This window comes from Syzygium oleosum, unplaced genomic scaffold (genome assembly GCF_021117445.2).
Source record: "Syzygium oleosum isolate NSW1041296 unplaced genomic scaffold, Sole_v2.1 Sole_v2.13, whole genome shotgun sequence".
NCBI classification, from domain to species: domain Eukaryota; kingdom Viridiplantae; phylum Streptophyta; class Magnoliopsida; order Myrtales; family Myrtaceae; genus Syzygium; species Syzygium oleosum.
Genome location: NW_026607497.1, coordinates 9,846,265 through 9,858,137, shown reverse-complemented (window position 1 = coordinate 9,858,137; position 11,873 = coordinate 9,846,265). Strand labels below are relative to the sequence as shown.

At 42.1% G+C, this 11,873-nt stretch overlaps 1 pseudogene; it reads left to right on the top strand.

The window, feature by feature from the left end:
- Positions 1–9,026: 9,026 nt before the first annotated feature.
- Positions 9,027–11,660, top strand: LOC115692990 (disease resistance protein RPV1-like; annotated as a pseudogene).
- The last annotated feature ends 213 nt before the right edge of the window (positions 11,661–11,873 follow it).

Below are 11,873 nucleotides of genomic sequence, written 5' to 3'. Positions count from 1 at the left end.
GAAGGTCGTGCTTCGGTTGTAACGAAATGGGATCATATTTGACTCCATCAAGACACTTCAAGTCCAATCGTACATGCTTCTAGATGGTCGGACCTCGTTCAAGGACACACCTAAACCACCTTCCTTTGGCTTAGGTCCTCTCCATCTAATCCTAAGTCTCACGCAGGTCTCGGAGGTAACACAGTCAACCTCGGGTGCGGTGCGTGGCTACATTTGACATGCGACAATATCGGAGAATCATGCATGCATACAAAAACATGTATCTGAAAAATGTAGTTTGGGAATCGCAAGTGTTACTGATTACCTTCAATGAGATGAAATCAGGCGAGGTGTTAATTTGTTTTCGGCTAACCCCAAGAAATTATATTTATCTAATAAGAACATTGAGCAAAAGAGAAAATCTAGATATCAATCATGTCGTTAGATTGTCGACACCTAAATTTTGGCAACCTATTTAGTTAATCATATTCCATAACAAAAGTAGGAGTCGACCCGACCCCTTAAAAAGTAAAAATATCGCATGACTTCCCTGTGATGCTGCCACAGAATGATACACTGACAAGTGTATGTAGGATCATCTCCCATAAATATCTAGCCATTCATGTGCTCTTAATTTCGGTTAATAATTCAAAAGGAAAAAGAAAGGCAATTGCGATCGGCAAATCGAGAATATCCTGGTTGTTAAGAGGTTTGAACGGAAAGTTGTGATCACCATCTAACGTCCGTAGCATCATTTCAAGAGCAATCATCTTCATCCGCGGTTGCTCTCCTCCGCACTCCGCCGCCCACCACTAGTCCTTAAGCCAAGCCACCACCATATCCTCCTCTCGATCCGCGACGTTGCCCCGACGTGGTCGTTCATCTCATCCACCACAAGTCCTCCATTGGCTCGCGCGCCCGTGGCATCATCAATCGGCGTCGCCGCTTTGGTGGCCCTTCACTTGAGGTCTCAGCCATCATCCAACGCTTTTATCTTTCGTTGCAGACACTCAGCCATATCGCTTCAGCAACATACATCTTCATTCACTCTAAAAAGAAGAGTGAGGTATTCAATTGGGCAGAAAGTGTATGTGCCGTGAGTGGCTTCTGAAAAAAATATTATAACCGGTGAATTCGGGGGCATCCACAGAGCATTCGGTCTTGAAGAAGAGAAGACATACGCACCAATCACGTTAGTTAATTGCACCAATTCGACAAGTTTTATGACTCAATTGCACTTTTTAAAAATTTTGGAACTCAATTGCGCTTTGTGATAAATTTTATGACTTTCAATGCAGATATCCCAAAGCCGAGAATAGCTAGAATGGCTTTGAGTAATAGATATAGAGATCATCATGAAACTATAAAAAAGCAAATGTTTCCAAAGAAGCAATTAGATAGGAAAAGTAATCCTATCGTACGGATTTTTCTCATTAGTACAATGCATCCTTTCATGGGAAAATTGTAAAAAAGGTTATAAACCTATTGTACTTTTGCCAATTCAGTCCTAAACCTTTTAAGTTTGCCAATTTTTTCCTAAACATTTTCACTTCTTGCCAATTCAGTCCGAAACCATTTCACTTCTTGCCAATTGAGTCCATTTGGCCGGCCAGTGCTAACGTTGCCGCCGGCCGGCATTGACGTGGCCGCCGACCGTCCGGCCAATGTTGATGTGACAATTTTTAAATATTTTTTTTCGAATTTTTAAATATATTTTTCTTTTTTTTTTGCCTTTTCCCTCTGGCCGGTCCGGCGACCGACCAGACAGGCGAGGTCGACCTCGCCAGCCTTTGGTGAAGCTTGCCCCCGTCAGCCATTAGCGAGGGCAAGCCTCGCCCAGCCATGGCGAGGCTAGCCTCGACCAACCATGGCGAGGCTGACCTCGCCGTTGCTGGGTTTCACTCACCCAGCGGCGGCGAGGTCGGCCTCGCCATGGCTGGTCGAGGCTTGACCTCGCCCAGATCCGGCAAGGTGGGGCCTCGCCCAGCCAAGGCGAGGCCAATCTCGCAGCGGCGGGCGAGGCTCGCCCTCGCCAGTGGTCGACAGGGGCGAGTTTCGCCAGAGGCCGGCGAGGTTGACCTCGCCGGTCGCCAGTCGCCGGACCGGCTAGAGAGAAAGGCAGAATAAAAAAAGAAAAAAAAAGAAAAAAATTAAAAATTCGAAAAAAAATATTTAAAAATTGCCACATCAGCGTTGGCCGGACGGCCGGTAGCCACGTCAGCGCCGGCCGGCCAAATGGACTGAATTTGCAAGAAGTGAAAAGGTTTAGGATTGAATTGACAAACTTAAAAGATTTATGACTGAATTAGCAAAAGGGCAATAAGTCTGGGACTTTTTTGATATTTTTCCCATCCTTTCACTGGAGTGATTATCATGTGATGAAATGGTTCTTAGGTAGAACCAGCCTTTTCAACTTAAGAATAGGATTCTATATCCATCCTAGGCCAATTCTAGATTTGGAACCAAATTCAGGTTCGAATTCAAACCGAGTACCCTAAAATTAAATTACTCAATTGTACAAAACAAAAGTTTGTGCTCAATTGCAAATGTCATACAAGTTAAAAGGTTAACATGGACTTATTATGAATTACCATTATTTACGAAATTACAAGGTTATATCCACATTAATAGGAGATTATTGAGTTTTGATTCACCAATCTTCCCTAATTACGCTCTTTTTAAGTTATAAGAGGCAAAAGGAATAAGGGGCAAAGTCCCGCATAAGTTTATATTTTCTTTTCAAAATTTATTGTAATCTACTTGAAATCACCGTAATGTTGGTTACCCGCATATGAATGATTTTATTCAATGAGTCCTAATTTATCTATAGTTGCCGTAACTCATCTTCACATACAATTAATAATTTACATTTATGACCCATAATTTAACGATAGAGCAACAATCAGTAACTACCTAATATAATAGGAAAACATCACCAATTGTTATAAGCAACGATATCTATACTTTATTGAATGGTCTTGACCTAATATAATAGGAAAACTCACAAATTGTTATAAGCAATGATATCTATACTTAACGATAGAGCAACACCCACCTGAAGAGCAATTTTTCTTGATGATATTGCAATTTGAATAGATATTAAAAAATAAGATTTCCTCTTAAAGATAATAGATATCTTATTAGGCCAATATAGGAAATAAAATTTTGGTGCTCTCTCAATATCGTGTACTCCGCCTTTAAAGAAGGAAACAGGGGATTGCGTGCTTATGACAAGAGAATCAAAAGTTGGGCTTATAAAATCACAAGAGAAGAACGCCCACAGAGACACTGGCGCGCCAAGTTTACTTGACGAATTCCTGCTGATGTGCGCCACCACGTCGGTGCTCCTCGCCATCGTTAGCAACCTTGCCGAGTCATCCAGCGCTAGTGCTGCCACCCTTGACGTTTCGGCGAATTCCTCGGGTTCTTGTTTTATTTTTGTGGGTTTACCTTCGAGCAACCGGCAATCGCCACCGTGTCCAGCAACATCTGGCGAATCACGGTGGCCTCTGCCTCATTACAGTTCATCATTGGCACAGCTTCTACAATCCCAACGGTCCCTGTCACGTTTAGACTTGTTGAAATACACATGTGAGTTATGTCAGAGATGTCCCGCATCGGAGAAATGGTGTGGTGTTAAGCAGTTAATATATCCTAGTTGGCCCATAACTCACTGGCTTAAGCTTTTGAGTGAATGTGGGTCTAACTAGATATGTTCTTTTTGTATCATCTAACTAGATATGTTAACGGGATTAGACTTGAGCTCCCTCTTGGTGATCTCCCCAGGTGAAGGTATTAGCTTTCTGCTGTGCACTCCCAACAAATGATATCAAAGCTGATATTTGATTGGTGGCCCACTCCCAATCTGTTCAGGTATTTGATGTATATCTCAAGAAAGAAATCTCATGATCGACGCTTTTTTCAAATGAAAATTGTCATCAAGGTTGGTCTGGCGAGAAGAGACCATGGACAATTGGTCTGATGGTCTGGTGATGCAATATAGAGACCATGGGTGATGCAATCCCAAGTTAGCAGTTGATGATACAGTTAGTCTGGTGACGTGAGATAGAGACCATGGTGATGCACTCCCAAGTTAAGAGTTGATGATGCAGTTGGTCTGGTGACGTGAGATAGAGACAATGGGTGATGCACTCTAAAGTTAGTGGTTGATGATACTTGCGGGTGCATTGCAATGATGTGGAGATTTAACTTGAGATATGTTGGTGCAGAAAGATATATGAATTAAGGGGGAGCATACCTAACACTGAGCTCACATGTAAGGGGTAAATTGTTGAAATATACGTGTGAGTTATGTTAGAGAAGTCCCATATCGGAGAATTAGTATGGTGTTGAATAGTTAATATACCTAGTTGGCCCATAATTCACTGGCTTAAGCTTTTGAGTGAAAGTGAGTCTAACTAGATATGTTGATGAGTTTAGACTTGAGCTCCCTTTTAGCGATCTCCCCATGTAAAGGTATCGGCATTCTGCTGCGCACTCCCAACAAGACTTCTCCCCATTCGTTATTGACCATACTTGGTTCGCCGGCATCCATCAAGCTTGTCGGCCGCCTCTCTCTTTGCCTCACGCTTGTTTACCTTGTGACGCCCTCGTTAAATCCTATCCGAGGTAAGCCCAGGCGGGGTGCAATTTTTTGTGGGTTATTCTTATTATAAATTTTTTATTGCACGTGATTAGATAATAGAACCTTGGGTTTATTTAATATGTTCTGACTAGTCCTTGCATTAATTAAGACATGTTAAGGCTTCGACCTTTAACATAGTCTTATGTGTGATTGTTATGAGTGATTGATTAATTGAAATTTGATTGCCTTAAATAACATATTCAATGAAATTGGTGACGTATACATATAACAAGTCTTTTAATGCGTCACTTAAGTTTATTAATGGTCATGCAAATCACACGTCATAAATCAATTGCATGTTTAACAACTAAAGTGCATTCATGATTTAGGGCTCTCGTGCTTAGAATCATACATATATACTTAGGATAGTCTATAGTTTTTTATTAATTAAACAAAAAACAAATAAAAAATGTCATATAGATTCCATATAAATTTGGTTAATCTCATTAATATTTTTTTTGAACAAATTAATCTCATTAAATGCATGTCATATATCTTGCATCATTTAGTGAGTCATATGCATGCCTTAGGGTTAATATTTAAATAATCACATCATGTAGATTAATCTCATACGTTGCATATAGTTTTTTTCTCATAAAAAGAAAACCTAGGCTCTTTGATGCTTAGTATGCCAGATTTACTTAATAGATTTTTCCATAATTGAGACAGCATCTATACCATCGTTTCTTTAACTTAAATGGGATGCACGGAGTGAATGATTAAAAAATGTCATATAGATTCCATATAAATTTGGTTAATCTCATTAATATTTTTTTTGAACAAATTAATCTCATTAAATGCATGTCATATATCTTGCATCATTTAGTGAGTCATATGCTGTCACGCCCCGTACCCCACGAAGCGCAACATCCCGTCACGGTCGATTAAGGTGCAATGCTCCCAGGAAGCGTCGCCGACCCAAACCCCAAATAGAGATCAAGCACAAGCGGAAGTACGTATATAAATATAAATATATATATATATATATATATATATATACACCCTGACAATAAAATACATGAGGCCAAGGTAGCACAACCAGCAAACAACACCTCTGAAAGTATGTATACTAGTATTACCAAAGAAAACTTTTTACACAATTCATTTATACAACAGCAGAGAAAACACACAGTCAGCAGCCACTCAGTCAAAAGTGGTCAGTGTAAAACACTTCGGCTCCTCAGCTTCCTTGACCATGGCTGCAGGTCCGTCCCCACAAGGGTGCACACTAGGTGACCGCTGGATGAACTGCGGTATACCAAAAAGAGGCGCTCCCCTCGGCATCCTACGGCTGGGGGTCTGAAAAATTTCGGTTTACACAACCGTGAGACGAATCTCAGTGAGTTCAATCCCTAAACCTAGGCTAGGCTAGCATGCAATCTCCTGACCGGAAACAAATATTTAAAATCATAACACAACCTTAATCATACACTTCTCTAACCCTGCAGGTTAGACAATTCAATATGTAATAATCACGGGACATACGTGGCACACATTATCACACGTACGCCAATCATATGCTCATACACCAAGTCTCACACACTCGCATGCTAATCAATGCATGTTTATGCATGCAAATGTCATCGACATGTCATACACATTTCTTTGGCCCACTGGCACACTTGCCCAATTAATTATTATTATGACTCGAGTCATCAATTTTTCACGGTCCGGTGCGTCTAGCCTGCTTCAAAGTGCATGAGGCGCAGCAACCGATCTGGCCCAGTGTCTCTAGCTTGCTTCAAAGTGCATGAGGCGCAACACTGTTCTCCTTGCGAACCAGAGCCTGCTTCAAAGTGCATGAGGATGGTCGCTTTCCGGACGTACCGGGCATCGTCCTGCTTCAAAATGCATGAGGACGGTATCGACCCGAAGGTCCTTAGGTGATCACACAACTCATTATTATCTGAACCAAGCGTATAACGCTTCAGGGTATTTTAGGTGATCACATGCCCATGGCAGACACGCATTCTCGCACAATTTCATCACATGCCTCACTCTTGGCATACGCAATGCGTGTCCATGTTATGCAATGCAATGCACCACGAGCACCAAGGAAATTCATACACGCAATAACACAACACGTGCTCAATTGGCCCAATTAATACCGTGTGGCCCAACGTGCGATTCACAATTCAATAATTAATTGCAACCCAAACAGTGGCCAATCGCACTCCACAAAAATCAGCCACACCACATGCGACATGGCAGTACGCAATCAATCACAATTAAGCACGAATTATACACAATCAGTCAACCCGGACATACCCGGTAATTTCACCAATGGGCACCTAATTTGACCAATCAATCCAATTACTCTCCCCAATAAATTCTCATTGGCCCATTACATTTTTCCCGATAATAATTTCTATAAATCAGTACACTAATTTTCCTCTGCCAGTACTAGCGTTCCTAATCCAGTCCAGAAAAACGCACTATCAGTCCTAATCCGGGTTTAGGAATTTTACTCACGTAATCTCAGGACCACGGCGACGGGGAACGGCGGCCGATCACTGATGAACAGTGAAACCGGCGGCGGAATTCCCGGCGCGCGTACTGTGCAAGGGGGCACTGTTCACGGACTGTACGGGGGCACTGTACGGACTGGCGGAAAACGGTGGCCGGCGAGACGGCAGTGACGGCCGCAGCGCGGTGTACGGATCCGTACGGTGCTACAGTCATCCGTATGGACACCGTACGGACAGTGACGTACGGAGACGTACTGACGTGCTGGACGGCCAGGTGTTGACGGAATGGCGATCGGAGCTCCGGCGAAGCTCCAGCGAGGCTCCGAAGCGGCGGCGGTGTAAACCCAGGAGAGAAAAAGAGAGAGAAAGAGAGGGAAAGGGAGAGAGAAAGGGCTGGACAGAGGCGGGAGTGGCTGCTGGTGGTGCTGGCTCGGCGGGGGCAGCTCCGGCTGGTACTGTTCCGGCGTGAACAGTACCAGGATGTGCGGAAACGGAAACTGCAGAACAGAAACGGAGAAAGGAAGAAGATCTTCGGGGGGAAAAAATGACTGAATGAACTAAGAGGAGAGAGAGAGAGAGGGGGGTCTGGTCTAAGCTGGTCTAACATGGAATTAGTGGATTCCAAGTGTCAAAATCTTGGCAATTTGGACAATTTTGCCCTTGATCCAATGGCTATAATTCCTTCTTATCCAATTATTTAGGGGTAAAATGGTCATTGATCCTTAACCCAAGCTGACCAGACCTGGTTTAGCCCTAACTCACCTTGGTTAGTCCCCTATTTAAATCCAAAATTCGGAATTACCAAAAATGGGTCCAAGGGCATTTTGGTAATTTTTTCGGTCCCGGGTCAAAATTCCAATTTTCGCACATACGCGTTCCATATGTGTGTGGCCAACATAATATGGCGTCGGAATCGCAAAATTCACTTTTTAAGTCCTCGAAAACTGACTGCAAAGTTTTGGGAATAAAATAATATTATTTTTTCAATTTTTGTCGAAATTCCACTTTTTGTCCAAAACGACTCCCGGTAAGTGTGGCCACCCAAAAATGGTGTCGGTCTCGAAAAATAACCTCATTTGGCCTCGAAAAGCGACGCTGGCGTCCCGAGGGGCAAAATCGTAATTTTTCACCCCCGGACCGAAATTCCAATTTTTATTCGTACTAACTCCAAATGTGTGTGGCCAGCGTGATATGACGTTAGATTCCCAAAAATAGTCTCTTAAGCCTTCGAAAATCGACCTCGAAATCCGGGCCCAATTCCGTGAACAAAACTCGCTAAACTTTCAATTTCAGGGTCTCTCACTAACGGGCGGCTGTTTAGGGTTTACGCGTATCGATCTAGAGTTATCCGAGTAATGACAGTCCCGATCACTCAGAGAATGAGAGGAATTATCATTAGTTCCAGAGGTCACGATCGTTCGGTTCAAACTCGGGCCCGGTTGGCCACGTGCACTCTCGGACTTGCGGACTCACCCGCGATCCGTTTGTACATCGTTGGCCTTGGCCAGACCAAACCCGTCACTTTTCCTAAGATTGGCCCACGTTGGCCCAAAATATTCCCTCATCGTTTCTCAAGATCGGTACTCGGTTCGTGATCGGGCCCTTGGTCCACGTACCATTTTCCTAGTTAGCCATACCCCATTGGTTAGTATCCCGAGAGTGATCAGCTCTGGGCGAGACTTATTAAAATGAAATGCGAAATAGCATCAACTTTATTGATTCCGGAATTACATCGAAATTCAGGCTGTTACATATGCCTTAGGGTTAATATTTAAATAATCACATCATGTAGATTAATCTCATACGTTGCATATAGTTTTTTTCTCATAAAAAGAAAACCTAGGCTCTTTGATGCTTAGTATGCCAGATTTACTTAATAGATTTTTCCATAATTGAGACAGCATCTATACCATCGTTTCTTTAACTTAAATGGGATGCACGGAGTGAATATTGTGCTGGAGGAACTTCAGTGGAGGTTATCTTCAACAACCTATCTACTCTGTCAGCTAAATATTAGTCACAATATCTCAACCAGCAAGGCATGTGATTGATTTGTAGGCACATTCAAAGCACATGTTTCAGAGAATGGCAATATCATCTGAAACTTTCAGTATCTCGGTATATTTCTTTACTTCTCTTCCCCTCTCTATTGGCTATCATTCTCCTAAACTTAAGTACCTTTACAGGAGCTTCAGGACAGTCAAATACCGGCAATAATGAAATTATTGGAGCTGGAAGTAAACGACGTAAGAATTGTTGGAATCCATAGGAGAGATGGCATTGGAAAGACTACTATTGCCAAGATCGCATATGACCAAATATACCTTAGCTTTGACGCTTGTAGTTTTCTTGCTGAGATTGAAGAAATGACGTGGCAACCTGGTGGTGTTCAGTATCTTCAAACCAAGTTGATCTTTGATATTTTGAAAAGAGAGTATGAGGTTAGTTCTGCTTTCAAAGGAGTACGATTTCTAAAGAAATATTTAAAAATATGAAAGTTCTCATTGTTCTCGATGATGTGAGAAAGGATTCCTCCTCAAGGAGTTCTAAGCTTGATTGGTTTGGTTCGGAAGTAGAATAATTGTCACCTCAAAAGAAAGTAGAGTTATCCAAGGATTTGTTGATCAAGGGTTGGCTTGTACTTACGATGTTAATCCGATGGATGATAATCTGGCTTTCAACTTTTTCTGGGACTCTGCAATCGGAAAGAGTGTTGAATGAATTTCTTATGTTGAAATTGCAATCAAAATAGTGAAGGCTGCGAAGGGACTTCCACTACTTCTCAAAGTTTTTGGTTCTTTTTCGCACGGTGAAGGACTAGAAGAAGGGATTAGATTCGAAGATCTCATACAACAATTTCAGGAAGATTACCAGAAGATACTGAGCATTATTTATGATGCATTAGATCAAAACCAAAAGAAGATGTATCTTGATATTGCATGTTTTACCCCGGATGTGGATTGTCGGATTGCCTCATATATGCGGCATCACTATGATCATCCTCGTGATGAAATCGAGGTCTTTCATCATATGTCCCTGATACAAATGGAAGAAAATAAAATAGGCATGCACAGCATGCTAAGGTGCCATGCCAGGGAGATTATCGGCAAAGGTTTCCATGATCCTGGCATAGGTGTTGGATTGTACGTTGCTGCCATAGCCCGGGACACGATCAAGGGGAAAAAGGTATGTCAGGGCAAAAAAGAGGAGCATTTAGGCCTTAATTCGTTTTTTGATTTTCTTTTGTGGGTGAATCTTTTTCTTTACCTAATGGGAGTTTAGGCATCCATAGTAATTTATTGTCTGAATGCTTCCACATATTTCTCTACTTGACTTTTGTGGTCCATCATACAGGGAACAGACCACCTTAACAGTGAAGAGGCTGGCTTTGAGATCCTGCCGAACATGACATTTCTTAGCTTGGGTCACGCCAATATCGGTGGACAATTTGCAGATGAACGTTAGGTGGCTTCATTGGCAAGGGTGCCCTCGAGATGCAATGAGCATTTATTTAGAGAAAAATGAAAACCTAGTTATTCTCAATCTTTCGTGGAGTAAGGTTACAGAATCCTGGGGAGGTTGGAAAAGAATTAAGGTGGGTCTATAGCTCATTTGTTGTTGTGTTCGTGTTTGCCCTGTATGCCACCTGAACTTTTTCCCTTGTTTTGCAGATGGAACGTTTGAAAGTCTTGAATCTTACAGGTCGTGTGGACTTGTTAGTTACACCCAGCTTCTCCTATTGCCCAAATTTGGAGATACTGATTCTTGAGCGATGTAATCGATTGGTTCATTTAGATCGTTCAATTAATGATCTAAAGCTCTTGGTCACCTTGAATTCGAAGTTCTGCTCCGAACTTAGTGTGTTGCCAGCGAAAATGGATGGGATGAATGCTTTGAGAGACCTCCTGATTGATAGCACTTCCGTACGAGAACTTCCTACGTCGATAGGCAAATTGGTTAAACTGCAAATTCTTGGTGCCACTAATTGCTTCTCATTGGCTTGTGTTCCTGGTTCAGTTTTCGGACTTAAAGCTCTTTCGGTGCTAGCCTTGGATGCCACGAAAGTTCTTGAACTCCCTGCCTTAATTGGAGACCTGGGGGAGCTTACACGCTCGTCTTTGAGGGATTGTTCTGGGCTAGTAAAGCTTCCGGAATCCATTGCCGAATTGGAAGACTCGTTAGTAGAGTTGGATATTTCGGATACAGGTATTTCATAATTGCACGATTCAACTAAAAACTTACGGAATTTGAAAGTGCTGAAAATGGATTCTTGTTTCTTTAGGGAATTTCCTCGTTACATTGGATAGTTGATAGACCTGGAAGAAGTGCATGCCTCCTGGTGTAGGAGTTTGGAGGGAGTCATTCCCAGTGATATTGGGAAACTACTTCGGCTTAGAGAACTGAGGCTTCGGGGTACTCGTATATCGAGCCTTCCATCACAAATACAGTTCTTGTCAAGGCTTCAGACTCTTGATTTGCTACACTACGACAACATTAAAAAGTTGCCTAAGCTTCCCTCTAAACTAATTAATCTCTATGTCAATCCCGGCTTGATGCGAAATATGTAAGAATCTTTTGTGCCGTCCTTCACATTTATCGTGACAATTTATATAGTGTGAGATTAGATTTGATGGATGAGTGTTGTCATTAATCGTGATAAATAGGGTCCATTACATTATAAAAAATCCATTTTTAGAGTCCTGTCGACCAGCTCTTTTTAATTGAATATGTTTCACTCTTTCTTATATTTCTATCCTTCATTTCAATCGGGGTTGAATGAG